The 24,420-nt window shown below is 43.1% G+C and overlaps 1 non-coding gene across 1 annotated transcript; it reads left to right on the top strand.

Annotated features, from left to right (window-relative positions):
* Positions 1 to 257: 257 nt before the first annotated feature.
* Positions 258 to 395, top strand: LOC114813517. Its single transcript, XR_003761234.1, has one exon. It is a non-coding gene; the product is annotated as a small nucleolar RNA SNORA7 (small nucleolar RNA).
* Positions 396 to 24,420: the final 24,025 nt, after the last annotated feature.

The raw sequence follows: 24,420 nt of genomic DNA, 5'->3' as shown, positions 1-24,420 counted from the left end.
ATAAGCTGGGATAGACGGAATGTTTACAGTTTTCTAACAGGGAAAATATAAATGTCTACATTAATTAACTGTAAATATGACAATCAGGGAACACAGATGCTGGATAAATTACTCCTGCATTTAGCCACACAAGCAATAACCAGGTGTGAATAAGATGAGAAAATTATATCAGGCTCTTAATTGTCTAAGGAGGATTCAGCTTGTAAACCCAGGAGGTAGAAAGCATATCTAAAATTCAACTTGGGTACTACATGAGTGCCCTCTCAGGGTCACACCTGCAGAGTTCCCAGTACTCTACCAGTCTCAACTACAGGAGGGATAGTCAGGCAGAGGCATATCCATTCCATTCCTAGTTTGGGCAGTGGCTAGCGAGTGGAAGGCAATCTACTACACATCAAAACGCACTTGTGCTGGGCAGCAGCAGCATGGGAGAGAATCAAGGGCGAAGACTCAAGTTTACTGTGCAGAAGGAGGCAGAACGTGCTGAGAAACCCCAATGATGCCTTCCCTAAGGAAGCTGAGGTACACTCTGAACTCTAACACCACTTCTCTGGTTTTCCACCTTCCATTCATTTGCTCAGACATTTTGACTCCAAACCAGGTCGCCTTATTCCCTGTTTCTTCTTTATTGTCTGACCTCTGCCCTTTCCTTGAGGCTGGCTCCCCACAACAGGCAACATTATCATGGGTTAAATCAGGACTAAATTGATATGAGAATCTGGGGGCCGGGGGACGAGAAGAAGAGGAGGATGGGTTGGGGAGAGGAGGATCTGCCTTTGGCTACTTTTATTTTCTCAGGAGTGACCAAGAATTCCACTGAAAAAGGAAATTGAAGGTGACAATGCAGGTTAGTAGACTTGAGAGAGGACACTTTAATGATGTTGGTATTTGTTAAGCACTTACTGTGTGTCAAGAACTGTTCTAAGCGCTGGGGTAGATACAAGGTAATCAGGTTGATCACAGTCTCTGTCCCACATGGGGCTCACACTCTTAATCCCCATTTTACAGATGAGGTAACTGAGGCACAGAGAAGTGAAGTGACTTGCCCAAGGTCACACGGCAGACAAGTGGCAGAGCCACCATTAGAACCCAGGATATATGTCAAGCTGCTCCTCTTTAATGTGGAGACCTGAGTGAGAGAGCGCAGCACCAACAGACTGAACCTCACGGTGCCCAAATATCAAAATGCTAATACTTCCCAAAAAGAATAGCTTTAGCTCTAGACCAACATTTTGCAGACTTTCCCATCACTGGTTCTGTTTGCTAAGTGACCGTATGCAAGAATGTCTCTTCTAAGTTATCCACCAATAGACAAATACAATAGTTCAACAGGACCTCATCAAAGGTTCTTGTTTTCTGCATACTTGGCATCTTCTCTTTCTTTCCCTTCCCATTCCTGGACAACTGGGAACGGAAGCCTGATCTATTGATAATAATAATGTTGGTATTTGTTAAGCGCTTACTATGTGCAGAGCACTGTTCTAAGCGCTGGGGTAGATACAGGGTAATCAGGTTGTCCCACATGAAGCTCACAGTCTTCATCCCCATTTTGCAGATGAGGTAACTGAGGCACAGAGAAGTGAAGTGACTTGCCCACAGTCACACAGCTGACAGGCGGCAGAGCCGGGATTCAAACCCATGACCTCCGACTCCCAAGCCCGGGCTCTTTCCACTGAGCCACGCTGCTTCTCTATTGATGTCTATCTCTATTGGTGTCAACTATGTTAACCAAGATGGAACTCTAAACAGGACCCAGAGACACCTATTATGTCAAATGGGTTGGTCTGGGATTCTCCTGTAATGTGATGTCATACAGTAACCATTTTTAAAAGTTCACTGACCTTCAGCCAACTAGGTCCAAAATGAAAGAGTTTCTCCGGGCTACCTTGATACACTAACTTGTTCCGGATCCGTCGCTTTCCCTGCCCAGGTTCATGGGAATTCAGGTACCTTGTCCAAGTTGTGGAGCTCAATAGCAGGAGCTGCGGTAAAGGGGGACTTGGAGCTGAAGATAATATACCTGACAGAAACACTACCAGTATCATATCCATACTTGACAGGAATGAAGCCAAATGTGAGCTGCACAAATGGCCACCTTAAAGTTGGACTCTAATTTTCGCTACCAAAAATCAATCCGGTTGCCTCAGTCACATTTTCCGCTTTCTTCTCTTTGATGGTGCCATTTTATGCCTATAATCAAAATATCTGACAAGTACAAACCACTGTTATAAACACTGTTGACTGATTACACTTCAGCGCTTTCTCCTTTTCCTGCCTTGTAAACAGGAAACATTGGCATGTTGGAGTGTGGAGAATTTGTGTTTCTCCATATCAACCATCATTGCTTTTGTGTCACAAAACCTGGCAGAAGAAAGTTGTAGATCAATTTACCACTTAATCAGTTCTACTCAAAGCAATTTAAATATGACACGGATATGACTTTGACTAGGTGCCAGGGGTGATGAAGTGTTGCGTAGCTACTGTTCTCAAGTATCTAGAGATTTTTGAATGCCTTGCAATAAGGCACTGGACAAACACCTATCTCCAGTTTTTTGCCCAATCATGGCATTTCCCAGCTGGCATGGATTAATTTAGAACCTCACTACACCCCATTGTGCATTTTATTTCTAACCTATTTTCCAAAACATTTTGCCTGTATTTGCACTTCTGCTACTTCTTTCTTCATTTTATTTTCTAACTCTGGATGTGACTTCAAGCTGTGAGGGGTCAATTCACTTAGAAGCAGCGTGGCTTGTGACAATCAGGAGAGGGGGATGCTCTCCCTGAGCAAAGGTTTTGGGGACACGGGGAGATCAGGACCCATTTGAAAACCACAACAGCCACTGGAAAACATCAGCAAGGCAAAGGATAATATTTCTATGCACCAAGTTGTAATTGGAATGTCCACATAATAAAAATAATAGTGGTGTTTAAGCACTTACCATGTGACGGGCACTGTACTAAACGCTGGGTAGATACAAGATAATCAGGTTGGACACAAGTCCCTGTCCCACATAGGGTTCCCAGTCTTAATCTCCATTTTACAGATGAGGTAACGGAGGTACAGAGAAGTCAGGTGGCTTGCCCAAGGTCATACTAGCAGACAAGTGACAGAACTGGGATTAGAACCCAGGTCCTCTGACTCCCCAGCCCACACTCCTTCCACTAGGCCATGCTGCTGGCACTAAATATGCACCTCAGTTATTCCTAAAGTGCCTTATAAAGGCTGCAAATGAAAGGGACTCCAAGAAAATTACTCAAAAGCCATGCCCATCACATGAATTAAAAGTTTTCCTAGGTTGATAAAGAACAGGAGTAATATGTAGCTTCAGAGAGTATTGCTCTTACTAGTTCCTCTGAATTGCCTGTTCAAAGTGTTTGACAGTTTGTCTCCTGGAAATATTCATTTATTCAATCGTATTTATTGAGCACCTACCACGTGCATAGCACGGTAGTAAGCACTTGGGAGAGTACACTAATAGACACATTCCCTGCCGACAATGAGCTTATAGCCTAGAGGGGAATACAGACATTAATATAAATAACTGATCAATAAATTACAGATAGAAATCAATTTAGATCCAGGTCATATTTTCTCTCATGAAAGGGCCACCCAACCTCAACAGACCCACAATCTCAGGAAGGAGGATAAAAAGGGCAAGGTTACCAAATTTAGAGATAAACAAGGAAAATAAAACTTAAGTGATTCCAACTCAACTCACAGCGTGGAAGTCGAGTCATATTTGTCTAGCCCACAGAGGTAGTGCTATTCTGATGAATTAAGCATTTCAGAGTTCTGAAAGTGAACGTTTAGTGAGCGCTAACCACAGAGGGTTGAGGGTGCAGAGAAATATATCATTATCATAAACACCATATGGTCTTGGGAATACGAAATGCAGCAGGACCCTAGAAAGTCAGAGAGAATCATCAGAGTCTAAAATGGATAGGATGAGGAGAAAAAATTGGCAATTTTATTTGAGGTGATGGGGTGAATTTTAGAGACAAAAACAACATCACTCTTGAGCTGCCTCCTTCTTCACTGGGATAAAGGTCAACTGTCAGAAACCACTTAATCTGCCAATGAATGGGGTGAACTCTACCTGAGGTAATAAAACAGCCTATTTTCTCTTCAATTTTAACATTAGTTAGCCAAGAACCAATAGTCCCATCGAGGTCTTTGGTACAATTCACTCTACTTTACAAAGCATTATGTCAAGCACACTTTCCAAAATGTTAGTTTTCAACAGGTCATTTCTAGAAGCTCTTAATACCCCCCAGCTCACCACTGCCTGCAACATGGGAGTGCTTGAAACCCTTGTAACAAAGACAAACTGTGCACTCCCACTGACAATTTTGCAAGTTCCCTGAACATTATCCCTCTTAAGAGACCATAGAAAGCTCATATAGATCCTTGAATTTTCCCCATGAGTGGTTAAAAGCCTCACAAAGTGCCAGGTGACCAATACAATAGATTAGAAGGGATTGGAGATGCCAAATTTAAACTATTTTACTTCAACCGACCTGCGGGGAACAACAATGTCATAGTGTAAAGGAGGCAGAAAGCTAATGGAATATTACCAATTCCTACCACGTTATAGGAAGTACCCTTAAAACAGCAGAGGCCACCAGTTTAAAACTCCTAAGAATAATATGGGAAAAGATAATGAGAACTCAATGTGATAAGAAGTCCCACTAATAATTTTAGCTAAGACTGCTTCTGAATAGAAACACTACATTCCTAAAAGAAGGCCTTTTTTAGACAGTATCTTCTTTAGTCAGCCACCACTTCACATTGACAAAAATCCCCTCTCTCCAGATTCCTTTCTTCACCCAACTCTTGCATTCTCCTTCAAAATCTCAGGAGATAGATTGATAGCTTTATTCTCTTACCTCTTCTTTCGGTTAGGATGCTCAGCGTGCAAAAAAATGAGAGAGAAATCTTCCAACACTGCATTGGGGATCAATACATCTGAGGCTAACACAACTTGGATTGGGTAGACTGTTCCTGGCTTCAGAGTAACCACCCAGCAAACATCAAGCTCTTCCTGTGGAAAAAACAGAAGGGGCTGCAGGTGAGCGTTCTGGCCCTGGCCGATCCAATCCACCAACAGCTGAGAACCTGGAGCTCTTCGGCACAGCTGACAGGATTAGTGATAAAAGGGTAGAGACGCGAGCCAAGTGTTATTAGCGGTTCTGAGTTCCTGCTTTTAAGTATTGGGCCTCTGATCCCAGCCAGATGTTGACCAGGATTTTCCACCTCAACTAGCTTGTTACATACTGCCTATCTAGACCAGCAGCTAGGTAAATCTCGTGGTACCGATGACCTGAAAAGCACTGCTTGGAAATGAGAGAACGTCTTGGGGATGGTCATCTTGGAAGAACTGCTCTTGATTTGGTGGAAACAGCTTGGAGGATTTCACATCGAGAGAGGGAAAATGTCCATGTGTCCTTCAGATGATAGGCCTGGAGACCACTGGCTTTGCCACAGATTTAAATTCCCAGTCTCTGATGGGCATTTTCCTTGGGTTGTGGAAGCCCAGCTGAGACCAACCCTAACTTGACTTTAGAGAAACAGCACCAGAATGATATTTTCAGTCTTTATTATGGCATTGGTAGGTACAGAATTTACGACAAAATTGGGTGTTCTGATTAAGAGAACACACCTGAGTTTTGTGCTCCATGTGGCTGTGTCAAAACCCAGTTTTAAAACTATGATATTTCGCTCTATTTTTCTGGTACTATTATACACCTAAATCCTTCTTGCTTTTTAACCTGGGTTTTTACTTAGAACAAATATATTTTAAAACAAATCTGCCTTTGAAAAAGAAAAGTTTAAAATTAAGGGGAAAATAGCTGGCTCTGAAAAGCAAGGTGAGAAAGAGACCCTACAGTATTTAACTTCACCATGTTTCACTTGGCTTGCCAAATCACCCTCTTCCCAACTAATATCTGAGTTCACTCAATCGTATTTGAGTGCTTACTGTGTGCAGAGCACTTTGCTAAATGCTTGGGAAAGTACAATATAACAATAAACAGACACATTCCCTGCCCAAAATGGGTTTACGGGCAAGGCTGGGGGGTAGGGGGAAATGGTGGTGGAGGGTAGTGATCATAAAGAGCCCAGACTTGGAAGTCAGAGGTCATGGGTTCTAATCTCAGCCCTGCCGCTTGCCAGCTGTGTGACTTTGGGCAAGTCACTTCACTTCTCTGTGCCTCAGTTACCTTATCTGTAACATGGGGATTAAAAACTGTGAGCCCCACATGGGACAACCTGATCACCTTGTATCCCCCTCAGTGCTTAGAACAGTGCTTGGCACATAGTAAGTGCTTAACGAATACCATTAGTATCATTATTATTATTAATTGCTACTGTCTATTTGCATTAAATAACATGTGCTTCTATCAAACATTTACATACAATTTTATTTTGATCTGCAAATGAAGCAACATGCCCTAGTGGCAAGAGTGTGGGTCTGAGAGATAGAGGGTTCTATCCCTGCTCTGCCACCTACCTGCTGTGTGATTTGGGCAAGTCATTTAACTTCTCTGTGCCTCAGTTTCCTTAGCAGCAATATGGGCATTGAACATCTGCCCTCTCTCCTACTTAGACTGTGAGGCTGAGACAGAGACTATGCCCAACCTGATTATCTTGAATCTACCCCAAGTGCTTAGTACAATGCTTGGCACACAGGTAACACTTAGTAAGTATGATTATTATTAGTGGAAAGAGCATGGTCCTAGAAGTCAGTGGACCTGGGTTGGAATCCCCTTCTAGACTGTAAGATTGCTGTGGGCAGGGAATGTGTCTTTTTATTGTTATATTGTACTCTTCCAAGGGCTCTGCACACAGTTACACTCAATAAATATGACTGAATGAATGAATGCCAACTCTGCTATATTTTACTCTCACAAATGTTTAGTGCAGTGCTCCTCACACAGTAAGGTCTCAATAAATATTGATTGATTGAAGCATACAATGGAGGGTAGTATTTATAAATACATTTTCCATCTATCCCAATTTTTAAAAAAATGGACTGCCAAATTACTAGCCTTCTTTATTTATCTCCAATGATGCCAAAGAAACAGTAATATTTATGCATGTTAACACAGCTGCTAGAAAATAGCTCCTTTAAAAGAAAGGGAGACCGTATCTCCCACAGCCAGGGTTTTTTCTATCAAATGTTTCTTTAAAAAACTGTTTATCAGTAAAATTCTCATAGCCAGTGAAAACTCAGAAAGGCTCTAGGATTCTCATCTTCACCCTCTCTAAAAAACCCATTCCTCAAACTGTATGGTAATGGTCTTGAAACCCTGGGGCTAATCAGAAGAGAACCACAAATACGCAGAGTATCCGTGGCGGCTATGAGGCTTCCTCTGCAAAATCCTCCAGCAAAGCACGCAGATGAAAATAAAAGTGACGCATTATCTGGCACACACGACTTCTTATTTGTAACTACTCATTTCTGGTAACATACTCCTTAGTATTTATTTTGAATAAACATCTGCCACAGCTCATAAACCCTAAAGCCTTGGTCAGTACAAGATGTTTATTGCCTCTGGATGCTGATGATCCCTTGAGGCAACCTCAGCAAATCATTAATTGTATTTTTCTTTAATTTACAGCGAAGGCTCAGTTGTGTTATTTGGTTTTCAACAAGTCTCCGTTCCAAAAGAAAAACCTGTCCTAACGCTAAATAATTGAATCGCCTCAAGAAATCATTTTGAAAGTCAGTGATTTCACCCATAATTGTACTACGGTCTCCAATGAGATTATTATTCAGCAAAAAGTAACTTTTAACATGCTTCTAATGCTTCAAATGATAAATTCATATTTAATCTCTGGAAGTTCAGTCAATCAATAGTATTTATTATGTGCCTATTGTGCGCAAAGCACTGTACTAAGTGCTGGGGAAAGGTACAATAGAGAGGATAAAATAGCTAGAGTCTATGGCCCTCAAGGGGGTGGTGGTCACAATCTGAAAGGGGTTGGGGGAAGGAAGGCTCTGAGAGATTAGGGAAGGGCACTTGAGGCAAGATCGAAATTTTAAAGACAAAACAACATAAGAATTCAAGGACAACAATAAATACAAAAGTATTTGCTTTGGGGAAAGGAACCATTTTCAGGTTTCTCACCAGCTCAAGCAAGACTGATCAGAGTACAAAAGTCAAAAACCCACGCCCATGAGGAGTAGACTGTAAGTTCCTTGTGGGCAGAGGGCCTATCAAATCTATTATTCTATACTCTCTCAAGTGCTTAATACAGAACTCTGCATTCATTCACTAAATCGTATTTATTGAGCACTTATTGTGTACAGAGCCCTGTACTGAGCGCTTGGAAAGCACAATTCAGCAACAAATAGAGACAATTGCTGCCCATAACGGGCTCACAGTCTAGAAGGGACTGCACACTTAAGCACTTAATAAACATGATTGATTGATGAGGAGACAAGTGCCCTGCCAGATGACCTTTCTCTGTGTCCATCAAGGTGGTAAAGATGAATTAAACCTAGTCCTCTGGTAAGAGACTAAAGCTACCTCTTCTGGAAGGTATTTCTTGGTTTTTCCCTTACCTTTGTGGTTGCGCCATCTCATAAACCACTTCAGCTCTCTTACATTCATCTAGTTTTTACTTATCGATCTACTCACACCTTTTACATCTATTCACCCCTTTTAACTATAACAGGGCTTACTATGTGCCAAGCACAGTACTAAGCAAGGGGGTAAGATACAAGATAATCAGGGCTGACCCCGGGCTCGCTGTCTAAGCAAGAAGAAGAACAGGTGTTGAATCTGTCTTTTACAAATGAGGAAACTGAGGCACAGAGAAGTTAAATGACTTCCCCAAGGTCACACAGCAGGTATATTTATTGTTGGTATTTATTGTTGGTATTTGTTAAGCGCTTACTATGTGCCGAGCACTGTTCTACGCGCTGGGGTAGACATAGGGGAATCAGGTTGTCCCACGTGGGGCTCACAGTCTTAATCCCCATTTTACAGATGAGGGAACTGAGGCACAGAGAAGTTAAGTGACTTGCTCACAGTCACACAGCCGACAAGTGGCAGAGCTGGGATTCGAACTCATGAGCCCTGACTCCAAAGCCCATGCTCTTTCCACTGAGCCACATATGGCTGAGCTGGGATTAGAATCCAGGTCCTCTGACTCCCAGGCCCATGCTCTTTACACGTGGCCATGCTGCTCCTTCTTATCAATCACAATATTTGTCCATTTCAGTCAATCGATGAATGGTACTCATTGAGCGCGTACCGTGTGCAGAGCGCTTGGGAGAGTACAACGTAACCGAGATGATATACACCAGCCCTGCCCACAAGGAGCTTACAGTCTAGAGGGAGAGACAGACAAAATAAATTACAGGTAGGGGAAATGGCAGAGTATAAGGATATGTATGTAAGTACTGCGAGGCTGTTGGTGGTGAGCCATATAATAATAATAATAATCTTGGTATTTGTTGAGCGCTTACTATGTGCCGAGCACTGTTCTAAGCGCTGGGGTAGACACGGGGAATCAGGTTGTCCCACGTGGGGCTCACAGTCTTAATCCCCATTTTACAGATGAGGTAACTGAGGCACCGAGAAGGTAAGTGACTTGCCCAAAGTCACACAGCTGACAAGTGGCCGAGCCGGGATTCGAACCCAAAGCCTGTGCTCTTTCCACTTAGCCACGCTGCTTCTCATATCAAGTGCTTAAGGGGTACAGATCCTAGTGCATAAGTGGATTCATTCATTCAATCGTATTTACTGAGCGCTTACTGTGTGCAGAGCACTGCACTAATGCATAAGGGAAAGTAAATAGGGGAAATGAGAGCTTATGTCTACTTTCTCTTTCTTTAGATTTTAAGGTCCTCACAGGGCCCTCATCTTCTGTTTCTTCTCTAAACTCCCCAGGTACACATGGGAGGCATTAATCAATATAGTTGGTACTGATCCTGGAACTGAGTAGGAATCAAGTTTAAACGTAATAAGGGCAAGAAATACTGAACTGTAAATTTCTTTGTGCACCCATAGCCTCATTTTCCACCTAGCTATCTACATCTTTTATGTGTGTTTGTTTTGTGCTTAAACGAGCCTTTATAGGAAGAAACCACAGGCATATGAACTGACCCAGTGACTGTATGCACTAAAAAAAATATGTAGCATGAGAACATGGGGATGAGACTTTGGCCTGGGATCATGTGATGAAGTCCAAGCCAGAGATTTAGGCAAAGTGATTTTTTTTTTCCTATGTCGGCTCTTTTCTCTATAGAGAAAGCCAAAATCCGTGGGTGTCGGGTGGTGGAGGAGAGCCTGGCCTGGCTTCTCTCAAATGAAAAATCAGCTTGACCGACTTTCTTCACATTCTGAGAGGAAATGACAAGCAGGCTGACAGCATGGATCTTGTTTCAATCCAAAATCTATTTTTTTAAAAAATACGAATTTCTGATTAAAAATTCAACTGACCTAAATCACAGACAGAAAAGATTACACAGAAAAGAAAAACATACGGAGATGAAAACCTCAGGATAGCATTTGCAGTAGGAGGTACTGTTTGTGAATGTTAAGCTGTTACAGTATGTTCAGACTTGTTATGTAAACCTGACTACATCTTGAATGAAATAAGGAACTAGCAATAAATAATGGCTTAGTGAGTCTATATACTGTGTTGTATATAACAAAAAGAATACATTTTCCTTAGGTTACAAATACAGGAGAATACAGATATGGCTATGTATTACTCATAGATTAAACACATATAAATGGAACCAAATGTGTGGGGAATTTTGTTGGGCTCTTTAGGTAAGAGTTGTTTCTGTACTGAAAACATTTCCTCAGGAACTATCAGCTAGTGATTAACCAAATCAGTCAATCAGGTGAATCTGTTTTACATTGGAGATAATGAGCTTAAACACCAGAGAAATCAGTTTTCCTTCAAAAATGGGCGCGAGGCAAGAAAAAAACATTTTCAGTGAAGGGGATTCCCATTCCCACAAACTCCTCTTTCAGAATTCTTTATGCTATTATGCAGACATCCTCATTTCCATAGGCTAAGTTCACATTGCAGATGCTAATGGAATTTCTATAGAGTCCCCAGGGCCCTTGGAGAGTTCCAAGATGAGACATTTTCCATAAACTCGGCACTAATTTATTTAATTATTATAGTGTGGGGCGCTACCATCCTTCATACAATTCAGTTTCACGGTTATCCTTCCAAGGTAAACTTCTTCATTTTCAGATGACGGCCTTCCTCCTAACACTGTACTTCTACTTTAATTAGAGAAAATTTTATTTTCTGGTTTAAGTACCGACACAGCCAAAATTTCACACAAGACTTAAAATGGAGTCACGGGCTTGAGGGTTGAGTTTTTAAAAGTGATTTCTAAACTGGTATTCTGGGGAATCTATGAGATTAAATAAGGAGAGCGTCCTAGAGGAGGTGATCGTTATAGGTGTTTCAAAGAAAGGAGAATATAGGGCATTGGATTTTAGGAAGAAGGTTGTTCCGGTCTATGAGGAAGCTTTCACAAATGTTCAGAACTGGTAGCGAGAAGACCAAGATTGGAGTGTTAAAGGAAGATAAAGCTAGTCTCCAAATCTTATTTCCATCCTGCTTCTTAGTTTCCTTTCATGGTGATTCTTTAATGGGAAATAGTGACCTCTTTCACCAAGTTGGCTCCCTCACCTTTTCCAAATCCTTCTTCAAAGCTCCCTTCTGCCATGAAACCTTTCTCTAGTGTTCATTTTGACCTCCTCAAAGGACAGGGTCTGTGTTTGATTCCCACATGTATACTCTTTCCCAGCGCTCAGTACAACGCTCTGCACACAGTAAGCACTTAATAAATACCATTACTATTACATCTCTCTTATGTGGGGACATTCAGCTTGAACAACAAAGAAAAGATAATGAGCATTGTGAATCCCCTTTCTCTAAGGTTCAACCCCTGATTCAGACAGTGAGCTTCGTGACTGTGTTATCTAGTGACCTAGCCTTGACTATTCCTTAAGCCCTCAAAGCAAAGAGTACGCCCAGGACCGGTTTATCCCAGACTGCATTGTTGTCGTTGGATAAATAAAAGCTGCAGCATCTTTATCTTAAATTTTCTGCCTTTGATAGTGTCTGAAGCAACTTTCCTGATGTTATTCCAACAAAAGTTGCTGTGTAGTGAGATGTCACAAGGTGATCAAGCCACAGATATGCATTACACTCTTTCAAAGAAAAGTTTAAAGAGGTGAAAATTATATTCATTTTCCAAGTCAGACCTCTTCAGGAAGTAAAATAGATACTCTCTGAGGCGATGTCTCTATTGGCAATGTAGAAAATTAAGATAATAACCCTAACGATTGAGGTTTAAAAATCCAAATTAACTCAGGTTCCTGAAGCCCTAAATCCAGAGGGTTTTGTCTGATTCACTGAGGGATCCTCATCATTCTCTGATCTGTTTTGCCTTCAAGTCCTCAGATTCTTTCTGGAAGACCCAGTGATTTTTCAAGGACCCAACTGAAGAAGATACTTTGCTAAATAAAGGGTATGTTAATTGACACACTGATGCAGGAATAAGGAGGGCCTATGAGGGGAGCCTCAGCCGGAGTGTTCTGAAAAAGGAGTACTTCTTAGATTTTAAATCCCATGCGGGACAGGGACTGTGTCTGATTCAATTACTTTGTAGCTACTCTAGCACTTAGTACAATGTCAGTGTTTAATAAATACCATTTATTGATCCCAGCCCTGTCACTTGTCTACTGTGTGCCTTTTCCTGAGGAACCAGTATTCCCATTCGTTGTTTCCTTTCCTGTCTCCAGGTCCTTATGTAACCTGCTGGCAAGTGCTCAGAAAACATACTAAACAAAGACATTTGCACCTCTTTACCTGCTTAACGAAAGTAAGTTCTGCAAGTCAACCTAATTCTGCTGCTGCAAGTAGGCGTTATAGCAGACAGTCCAGTTTAGAAGTAGGTCTGTCCCCTTTCCGCTATGGCTATGGATGCTCTTTCCCTCCACTATGGCTCCCGGTATGGAAGTGGTACTTATTTTCTCCCTGAGGGTTCAGACGGCCTCATACCAGACACACTTCTGCAAAATCGTATCACACCTGTCACTGCATGATGTTGCCTGCTGGCTTAACACATACAGTGGCACACACATCTCTGGAGCCAACCAACATCGTGCAAGGAAAGAACCTTCTTTCCGCTGCAGTGAAAGACACAGCCCTTTTCTAAAGCATACATTATCTAGATGCATCAAGCAAATTAAAGATAAAAGGCTCTTGATTTGGAAGGGGAAAAGATGAGAAGATAATTCCACCACCCTAGGAGAGGTCACCCCAACAGTCATTATCACTCCTGTGCATACTGATTTATGTACTCTATTTCACTCTTCACTTAATTCATTCATCGATTTATCTTTCCCTACTTCTGCTGCTACCAGTTTTGATTTTGGTCCCCCTTCTTCTGCCACTTCTTACACAAAATGTGTGCCTGTCTGCTCCTTGATCAATCAATCGATAGAATGTATTGTATGCCTATCATGTGCAGAGCACTCACTCTACATTAGAGTTAGTAGACAAGAAACCTGGCCTCAAGAATCTTATAGTCTAATGGGGAGACAGACTCTAAAGTAAATTACTGATAGGAAAAAGTAAGAGAGTATATAAAATATGAAAAGCAGCCTGGCCTAGTGGAAAGAATATGGGCCTGGAGTCTGAGGGTTCTGATCCTCACTCTGCCAACTGCTGCTGTACGACTTTGGGCAAGTCACCTAACTTCCCAGACTGAGCCTCCCATTTCCCTCTGCTCCCCCATCCCCCACTCTCTGCTCTTCCCCCTTCCTTTCTTCTCAGTACGGTGCTCATTGGTATATATTATTTATTACCCTATTTATTTTGTTAATGGGGTGTACATCGCCTTGATTCTACTTATCTTGATGATGTTGTCTTGTTTTTGTTTTGTTCTATTTTGCTTTGCTGTCTCCCCGTTTAGACTGTGAGTTTGTCATTGGGCAGGCATTGTCTCTATCTTTTGCCAAATTGTACATTCCAAGCACTTAGTACAGTGCTCTGCACATAGTAAGTGCTCAATGAATACTATTGAATGAATGAATGAATGAATCTGTGTCTCAGGTTCCTCACCGCTACATGGGGATTAAATTCTACTCCCTCCTACATAGACTGTGAGCTCCATGCGGGGCAGGGACTGGGTCCAATGTGGCATCTACCCCATCACTTAGAACAGTGCTTTACATGTAGTAAGCGCTTAACAAATATCATTTAAAAAATGTATGTTAAGTGCCATAAGGGCAGGAACTATGTTTCTTATTTTTGTTGTAATCTCCCAAACACTTAGTTCAGTGCTCTGCACACATTAGGCACTTAAAGAATACTATTAACTGGTAGATGGCAGAAAGATAAGCCACTCTGAATGCTGCCAGTATATAGAGTGAGCAGTGAGCAGCAGCTAGCATGGAACCCATTTGATTGCTTGATTCTTGAGGAACAGGGGCCCTGGTTTCTACTTTTACTCTATGCTCCCAAGTGCCAAATACAGGACACTGCATGCAGTAGGTGCTCAATAAATTCCAAATGATCATGAAAACCACTGAAGGTTGAAGTGAACTGAATTTCGTTTGAGTCTAGTTTCAAAAACAAAGGGTATGTTTCATCAGTACGTACATATTTTTTTCAAATGGAAGGCTTACACTGGCTCAGTTTCAAGGTTTTTTTTTCTTTTATAAATGTTTTTTCCTTCGATTTAGCTTCACATTTCAATTCTTTGCTGATTCTCTTTTATTCCCCTTGGAAGCTAATCTCTCCCCACCCAGGTTGCAAATATCAGTCAAGGCAATGTGACCACACCCATAGAGCATCTAAGGAAAGGATTTTATTCCTAGAGGGATAAAATCTGCATTTGCTTAAGGAGACCTACAGCAGTTTTATAAGGCAAGGCAGGAAGAGGAACTAAAATCCCCAACTGGGCACTGGGGGATGAGATCCCAACGGAAAACTTTGCCTTCTCAACAGCTAGAATCAGGTGTCCAGGAAAAATCGTCACAAAGCTTATCTGGGCTCCAAAGAAAGTGTAAGCAAAATAGAAATTTTCAGAGACTAAGATGGAACTTTAATTTAACACAGATATACCTTTTAGATAAATTATGGACATACACCATTGTTTCCAGTAACAGCTTAATGAATACCACATCTCAAAAATCAAAGCTTGGAGAAGCAACTGTGTTCTAGTGGAAAGAGCACAGACTTGAGAGTCAGGAGATGTGGGTTTTATTCCTGGCTCTTCCACTTGCCTCTTGTGTGTGACCTTTGGCAAGTCACTTAACTTCCCTGGACCTCAGTTTCTCTATCTGTAAAATGGGTATCAAATGCCTATTATCCCTCTCCTTTAGCCAGGGAACTTTGTAAGGGATAGAGACGGTGTTTGATTTGATTATTCCGAATCTATCCTAGTGCTTAGCAAAGTGTCTGGCACACAATAAGTGCTTAACACAGACCACAGTTCATTAAGAAGGGATCATGTCTTTTATCTCTTCTGAACTCTCCCATAGACCTAGTACAGTGGTCTGCCTACAATAGGTGCTCAATTCATTCAATTGTATTTCATTCAATCATATTTACTGAACACATTGTGTGCAATATGAATAGTATTCAGTGAATACTATTGATTGATTGACCATCTCTAGATGATCCAAGGTTCAGTCATAGACCTGATTAGAGACTCTGTTTCTTTCTGCATTTTGGTCTTTTTACTTCTTAATAGAAACTCTGTCAGTGGAGTGAGGAAGGGGCAGGAAGGAGACTCGGAACTCAGACTAATTCTGGTATTTATTTGCCCGTACTCTGGTAAAAAGTCTGATAGGGAAGCAAATCTGAGCTATTGGTGAAAATTCATCAAGTTGAGAAGCAGAGTGGGAAAAAGTGGAAAAAGTGGAAAAAGCTTGGGCCTGGGAGTTGGAGGACCTGGGTTCTCTGCCACTTCCCTGCTGTGTGACCTTGGGTAAGCCTCTTAACTTCTCTGTGTCTCAGTTTCCTCAACTGTATAATGAGGATTGAATACCTGTACTCCCTCCTCCTTAGACTGTGAGCCCCATGGGCGACAGGGACTCTGCCTGACCTGATTAACTTGTATCTACTCCAGAGCTTAGATCCACACTTGACACATAATTAGTGCTAAACAAATAGCATAAAAAATCAGCTTTGGGGAGCACTTGCAAATTTCATTTTGTTTTAAAAAGATTTGGCCCATCTAACTGATGACCGAAGCAGCATTGAAAAAGTGACAGTCTGTTCGGTGCTCTCTGGTCATTAGCCATAATGACCTATCCCAGTAGAAAAAATGATCAAAGACCCTTGTTGGACAATCTCCTGAAATAGCAAGGATAATGAAAATGATTGTCTATCAAGTCCTAACTAGTTACCAACCAGTGGAGTGGACACAAGAAGATTAGACCAGGGGCAATATTAGAAGTAGGGAGAACAGAGATCATACCATAATATACCAGAATAAGCAACAGCACAGAGAGGTTAAGTGCCTTGCCAACGTTTCACAGGGAGCAAGTGGCAGAGCTGGGATTAGAATCCAGGTCCTTTGCCTCCCAGGCCTGTGTTCTTTCCTCCAGGCTGTTTGGAGGAACTGGGAGATGGTTGCCTTCCTTAACATCCATCCTATTGCTTAAATCTAACTTGCTTAACTTTTCCATCTACATCTCTTGCTTTCCTTTTCTTTCTAGTAATCCACCATGGACCTCTTGAACATGGGATTTATCCAAACGCCTGTTGAACCTGCTGGTGGTTTTGGCCTGCAAAACTTCCTGTGGTAACACATCCCATATGCTTACCACCCACTGTGTGAAGAACCGTTTTCTTTTGTTTCTTTTGAACCTTCCACCTTCAAGCTTCAGTAGCGTGGTGGTATGCGCTGATGAACAATTCTGGGTTTGTCCTGTCCACACCCTTCTTACTTTTGTAGATTTCAATTATGTTTCCTTCTCAACCTTTGTCTTTCTACCTCAGAGGGTCCTAATCTTCTCAGTCTCAGTACTACTCTCTTCATTTCTCCATTTCCCTGATCACCCTGGTCAACTTTTTCTGTTCCTTCTCCATCTCTATTATGTTTATGGTCCCAAGATTTCAGAGGAAACAAAGTGGTTTCAGGTCTTTATTCAGTTCTTACTGGTCTCTGATCCACAATTCAGGACTAAATTGGACTCCAAGCTGTTGGAGAGAGACCAAAATTGAAAAAGCAGCCTAGAATTGTCCCAGTCTAAGAACTGGGAACTAACCCAGACCAATTTAGGGGTGCATCATTCATTCAATCATTCAATCGTATTTACTGAGTGTGTACTGTGTGCAAAGCACTGTTGGGAGAGTACAGTATAACAATAAACAGACATATTCCCTGCCCACAATGAGTTTATAGTCTAGAGGGGAAGACAGATATTAATATCCATAAATAAATACATTAAACATATATACATAAGTGCCAGGGGATAGGAGAGGGGAATGAATGAAGGGAGAAAGTCAGGGTGATGCAGAAGGGAGTGAGAGAAGAGGAGAGGAGGGCTTAGTCAGGGAAGACTTCTTGGAGGAGATGTGCCTTCAATAACATTTTGAAGATGCGAAGAGATGAGAATGATGAAGCCTCCTGGACCTTTTCCAGGCTGGAAATGCAGCCCTGAGGAAGGCAGCATCAAGCCAACCTTGGACATGAAGCTAACTGAGTAGCAATTAAGCACACTATTCTCCTATTCTCTAGCATCTATCCATCCAAGGGTTTAGTAGAAGACTAGAAATAACCATTCTAGAGATGGACTTTCCGTTGACCCCGATGTCTAATTTTTCTAGTGTCTCCTTTATTATTTGGAGCAGTTGAGCTCCAAGGCATGGGACAGACTAGGACGCTGTGCCCACCTCAGTCCTTGACCTGTAATTCACTGCAAAATACCTGTGTAAATATTCTTATACGCTACTATTTAATTTCCGTCACCCCCTGTGACTGTAAGTTCCTTTTAGGCAGGGATCGTGTCTACCAACTCAGTTCAATTGTATTTTCCCAAGTTTTTAGACTGTGAGCCCATTGTTGGGCAGGGATTGTCTCTATCTGTTGCCGAATTGTACATTCCAAGCGCTTGGTACAGTGCTCTGCCCACAGTAAGCGCTCAATAAATAAGACTGAATGAATGCTCTGCATGCAGAAAGCACTCAATAAATAGCACTGATGGATGGATTGATGGATTGCCAAAAGCCGTCCCCATAATATTGGTTTACAGAGCCGCTCCTCAGTATCTTTGGAGTTATCCCATGAAACCAAGTGAACAGGTCCATCCTGTTTGGATTTCTCCTATCCTGCATAATTTTTACTGAATTATGCACTAGCCAACCTAAGCACATGGGCCGTAGGAGTGACCTTGGGCAAGTCACTTCACTTCTCTACGTCTCCGTTATCTCATATGTAAAATGGGGATTAAGAAGGCGAGCCCTACGAGGGACAGGGACTGTGTCCAACACAGTTATCTTGTATTCACTCATTCATTGATTCATTCAATAGTATTTATTGAGCGCTTACTATGTGCAGAGCACTGTACTAAGCGCTTGGGATGAACAAGTCGGCAACAGATAGAGACAGTCCCTGCCGTTTGACGGGCTTACGGTCTAATCGGGGGAGACGGACAGACGAGAACAATGGCAATAAATACAGTCGAGGGGAAGAACATCTCGTAAAAACGATGGCAACTAAATAGAATCGAGGCGATGTACAATTCATTAACAAAATAAATAGGGTAACGAAAATATATACAGTTGAGCGGACGAGTACAGTGCTGTGGGGATGGGAAGGGAGAGGTGGAGGAGCAGAGGGAAAAGGGGAAAATGAAGGTTTAGCTGCGGAGAGGTAAAGGGGGGATGGCAGAGGGAGTAGAGGGAGAAGAGGAGCTCAGTCTGGGAACGCCTCTTGGAGGAGGTGAGTTTTAAGTAGGGTTTTGAAGAGGGAAAGAGAATCAGTTTGGCGGAGGTGAGGAGGGAGGGCGTTCCGGGACCGCGGGAGGACGTGGCCCGGGGGTCGACGGCGGGATGGGCGAGACCGAGGGACGGTGAGGAGGTGGGAGGTGGAGGAGCGGAGCGTGCGGGGTGGGCGGTAGAAAGAGAGAAGGGAGGAGAGGTAGGAAGGGGCGAGGTGATGGAGAGCCTCGAAGCCTAGAGTGAGGAGTTTTTGTTTGGAGCCGAGGTCGATAGGCAACCACTGGAGTTGTTTAAGAAGGGGAGTGACATGCCCAGATCGTTTCTGCAGGAAGATGAGCCGGGCAGCGGAGTGAAGAATAGACCGGAGCGGGGCGAGAGAGGAGGAAGGGAGGTCAGAGAGAAGGCTGACACGGTAGTCTAGCCGGGATATAACGAGAGCCCGTAACAGTAAGGTAGCCGTCTGGGTGGAGAGAAAAGGGCGGATCTTGGCGATATTGTAGACGTGAAACCGGCAGGTCTTGGTAACGGATAGGATGTGTGGGGTGAACGAGAGAGACGAGTCAAGGATCTACCCTAGCGCTCGGTCCAATGTCTGGCACATAATAAGCACTTAACAAATACCATAGTTGCCATCAACATTATTATTATTACCTGAATTTATCCCGATGAGTGATCACTGCCCACGTGTCAATAGCTGCCCGCCACTGGTCTTGCCATCATGTTATTACTTACTATCCTTTGCTGCAATAATAAAAAAGAAAAAAAGAACTGAGAAAGCATTCTTAATTCACCTACTAAATACAGTTGGCTTTTGTTTCTACCTCTTTTTTTTCCCTCCTTGGATGTCAGGGGCCTATGAAAGGACTGCTATGAAGCTATCATTAAAGCAGGCTTCTATCTCCTTGGCAACGGTTATCAGTTGTCCGGGGCTGGAGCTGTCTGAGAGTACCTTAAGACACGTAATGATACTGGGGCTTCAAATTGTTCCCATCTGCCTGTCTGACCTTTCGGGGAAGAGGAGCTAGAGACTGCACATCTATGACCGAGGTGGGTGGAGGTGCAGTGCAATCTACTGCTCATGTAAAGGAAGGAAAGAAGGGGAGGGAGTCGGTGAAAAATCTGCAAATGGGAAAAGAAAACCAACAAAGACTTTGGCCCTTACGCTCCTTCGAATTCCACTTCCACACTGAGTCTGCATTGCAACACAATCGCTTCTAAAAATAACAATAATGATGACGGTATTTCTTGAGGGCTTACTAAGACCCAAACCCTCTGCTAAGTACCGGAGTAGAAATGATACAATCCATCTCTGCTATATTGTACTCTTCCAAGCGTTTAGTACAGTGCTCTGCACCCGGTAAGTCTCAGTAAGTACCACTGATTGAATGAGATCAGACAGTCCCTCACCCACATCAGATCTGCGGTCTAAGAGGGAAGGAGAACAGGGGTTTTATCCCCAATTTATAGATGAGGAAACAGGCGCTCAGAGAGGTTAAGTGACTTGCCCAAGGTCACACAGCAATCAAGTGGATTCTGTTACCAGAACCCATGTCTCCTGATTTCCAATCCCATGTTCTTTCCACTAGGCTTCAGTTACTTCCATGGAATTCTTTTTCCCGTTCCCCCGGGGGAAGCTTGGATGCCCTGGAGAATTCCTGGTCTGCTTCCTGAAGCTCCCACTTCTGGATGTGGGGAGGTTTGAAGAGGGAAGCAGTCAAATCCAACATGGTGGCTTCAGGGGAGGCACAGAAGAGAGGTCGGGGAGCCCAGCCTGGGAATCACTGCCAGCTGGGCCCCAAAGCCTGACACAACAGAAGATCCAGGGAGCCTTGCTGCTGAATCCTTGCACTGCACTGTGAATTACTCAACTCTGATCCTACCGCCTCCGACCGTAGCGCCGCCGACCCTTGCCCGCATCCTCCCTCTGGCCTGGAACTCCCTCCCGCTTCATATCTGACAGACCACTGTTCGCACCACTTTCAAAGCCCTCCTGAAATCACCTCTCCAAGAGGCTTTCTCTGATTAAACAAACCTTCATTTCCCGGCTCTCCCCTCTAAGTCACCTATGCATTGATATTCACTCCACCTTCAGTCCCACAGCACTAATTGTACATATCCAGACACTCTGGATCTCTAACTCATTTTAATGTCTGTCTCCCCCTCTGGGCTGTGAGCATCTTGTGGGCAGGGATAGTATCTACTAATTCTCTTGTATTGTACTTCTCTGAGCACTTAGTACAGCACTATGCATATAGTAAGTGCTCAATAAATATCACTGATAGATTGCTTGACTAATTCTTTCTGCTGTGGGCCCTAGACTAGGCATAAGCAAAGAGATGCAGGACTGCAACCGCTCCATACAAATCGGTGGGAGGAAAGCAAGTGAGAGATTCAAATAAAGGTCTAAGCAGCACTGCTAAATTAAATGGGAGGACTACCTCACAATTCCCGAAGGCCACATTTCCTTTCAAATAACAGCACTATATTGTACCTTCATTCTCAGAGTGTGATCCACTATGGCCCTCAGATCTTTGGTGCTCATTTGTATATATTATTAATTACCCTATTTATTTTGTTAAGGAGGTGTACAGCTCTTTGATTCTGTTTATCTTGATGATGTTGTCTTGTTTCTGTTTTGTTCTGTTTCGCTTGGCTGTCTGTCTCCCCCATTTAGACCGTGAGCCCGTCATTGGGCAGGGATGGTCTCTATCTGGGGCCGAATTGTATCTTTCAAGCGCTTAGTACGGTGCTCTGCACGTAGTAAGCGCTCAATAAATACTACTGAATGAATGAATCTTTTTCTGCCATTTTAAAAAATCGGCCGCCTATCTCGGAACTAAATGATACATTTTGGACCAGATCTGGCTCACTTTCACTTTTAATCATACACACTGTTAGTCTCTACAAACCCAACAGCTATCCATAAGTACCGCTAAGAAGCTTCAGGGGAAGTAATGAAAAATTGCCCAGGGAAACTGCATTTTCAACTGGACATCCCAAATTGGGCAGGATACCTCCCAGAAAAGTGGCAAGACACAGAGAAGCAGCACAGTCTCATGGACTGTGCACTGGTTTGGGAGTCAGAAGGACCTGTGTTCTTATCCCAGCTCTGCCACATACCCGCTGTGTGACCTCTGGCAAGTCACTCGACTTCTCTGTGCCTCAGCTACCTCATCTGTAAAATGAAGATTAAGACTACGAGCCCCTTGTGGGACATGGACTGAGTCCAACCTGATTAGCTTGTATCTATCCCAGAGCTTAGTATAAATACCATAAAAGAGATATTTCCAAAAACCAAGATGTTATATGTTTTTTAGAATAGAACTACTCCATTTGCAGCAGAGGATAGGAATTGGCAAAACTAAAGGAATCCTGCTAAAACAAAGAAGGAATTCAAACGAAAGTAATAACCTATCACCTAAGGCCACAGCACACTGGATTCTGGAATGATGCAAAACCCATTTTAAAATGAAACTAAGTGCGGAGGCTGAAGAGTTTTCCACTGATTTAAATCCTGAAAGTACATTTAATTATTCCTTGCCTTTTCTTCTGAAGCACTCGCATGCTTTAAAACAGAAAAAACGCCAAAGCCTTAATATCTTCTCAGAAAGTTCAGATCTCTGGAGCTTTAGTTTGTCACATCAATGTTTGGAACAGTAAATTGATATTCAGAATAGAAGATGTTCTGAAGAATTACCAGATAGAATGCACATTTATTGGGTATTTCTTTAAATAAAACATATGCTAGGCTGGAACTGAGTCTACCCTGGGACACGAATTGGGGAACATCTCTACAATAAAATCATTATTTTCGGGCCAATCTTCCTTATCAAATTCTCCTGAGATTTGGGAAGTCTCCAATTGGACAATTAGACTGTATATGATCTTTCAGAAAGCTACCGCTGAATCCTGCAGGGTAGACAGAATCTGATGCAGGGAATTTCATCCAAGAATTTCAAATTTTATATCAGTGATTATTGGAATGGCCATTACTGAGGGCTGGAAATGTGAGTCCATTAGTGTTACACAGAGACCAACAGCCTTTGGAGCCACAGTCCACTAGTGTCTTTGGACTCAGCTTGGGAATCTGGCCTCAGCACGTCTGCCTGGCTGGCAAAGGACACAGCAGGTCCTTGTATCTACCCCAGCGCTTAGTAGAGTGCTTGGTACATAGTAAGCACTTAACAAATAACCACTATTATTATTATGAGTAGTAGTAATAGTTTGGGTCTACCGATCCAGAAAGCGAGAAAATGTTCTCTGAGCAATAAAAGAAACTAAATCAAACAAAAGTTTCAGTCCTATTTACCAGAGAGAAGCAGTGTGGCTTAGTGGAAAGAGCTCGGGCTTGGGATTCAAAGGACATGGGTTCTAATCGGCTCTGCCACTTGTCTGCCGTGTGACCTTCGGCCAGTCACTTCACTTCTCTGTGCCTCAGTTACCTCATCTGTAAAATAGGGATTAAAAATGTGAGCCCCACATGGGACAACCTGATTACCCTGTATCTACCCCAGTGCTTACGACAGTGCTTGGCACATAGTAAGTGCTTAACAAATACTATAATTCTTATTATTATCCCAGTTGCTCTCCTGGTAACCTCTCCTCCCCCACTGCAGTCCAGGCCCTGGTAGGACAAAGCCAGGAGTGAAGAAGGCTACTGATCAAACAGCCACCTAGGGCATTCCACAGAATGGACAGGCCCAGCAGGAATCCCGAAAAAAGACTGGCTAATGTGGCCCGCCAAGACCTCAGAGGCCAGCAGGACAACCTTCTTCCTGGGTGGTGACACGGCACCGCACTCTGCTGGGATCACTTGGGCTGTAAATGGTACCTCCCTATTAAAAGTCTTTTAACGCACTCTGCAGAGTTTTCCACCCTGGCCCGCCTACTCCTTTTTTGATCTCTGGGCCCCAGGGCAAATATAATAATGTTGGTATTTGTTAAGCGCTTACTATGTGCAGAGCACTGTTCTAAGTGCTGGGGTAGATACAGGGTCATCAGGTTGTCCCACGTGAGGCTCACAGTCTTAATCCCCATTTGACAGATGAGGAAACTGAGGCACAGAGAAGTGAAGTGACTTGCCCACAGTCACACAGCTGACAAGTGGCAGAGCTGGGATTCGAACCCATGACCTCTGACTCCCAAGCCCGGGCTCTTTCCACTGAGCCACGCTGCTTCCCTATAATGTTGGTATTTGTTAAGCGCTTACTATGTGCAGAGCACGGTTCTAAGCGCTGGGGTAGATACAGGGTAATCAGGTTGTCCCACGTGAGGCTCACAGTCTTAATCCCCATTTTATAGATGAGGTAACTGAGACACAGAGAAGTGACGTGACTTGCCCACAGTCACACAGCTGACAAGCGGCAGAGGCGGAATTCGAACCCATGATCGCCGACTCCCAAGCCCGTGCTCTTTCCATTGAGCCACACAGGAGAGAGAGAGAGAATGCTCTGCGCACAGTAAGCGCTCAA

Source organism: Ornithorhynchus anatinus, chromosome 7 (assembly GCF_004115215.2).
Source record: "Ornithorhynchus anatinus isolate Pmale09 chromosome 7, mOrnAna1.pri.v4, whole genome shotgun sequence".
NCBI classification, from domain to species: domain Eukaryota; kingdom Metazoa; phylum Chordata; class Mammalia; order Monotremata; family Ornithorhynchidae; genus Ornithorhynchus; species Ornithorhynchus anatinus.
The sequence above is the reverse complement of the archived record's forward strand: the minus strand, read 5'-3'. Positions and strand labels throughout refer to the sequence as shown.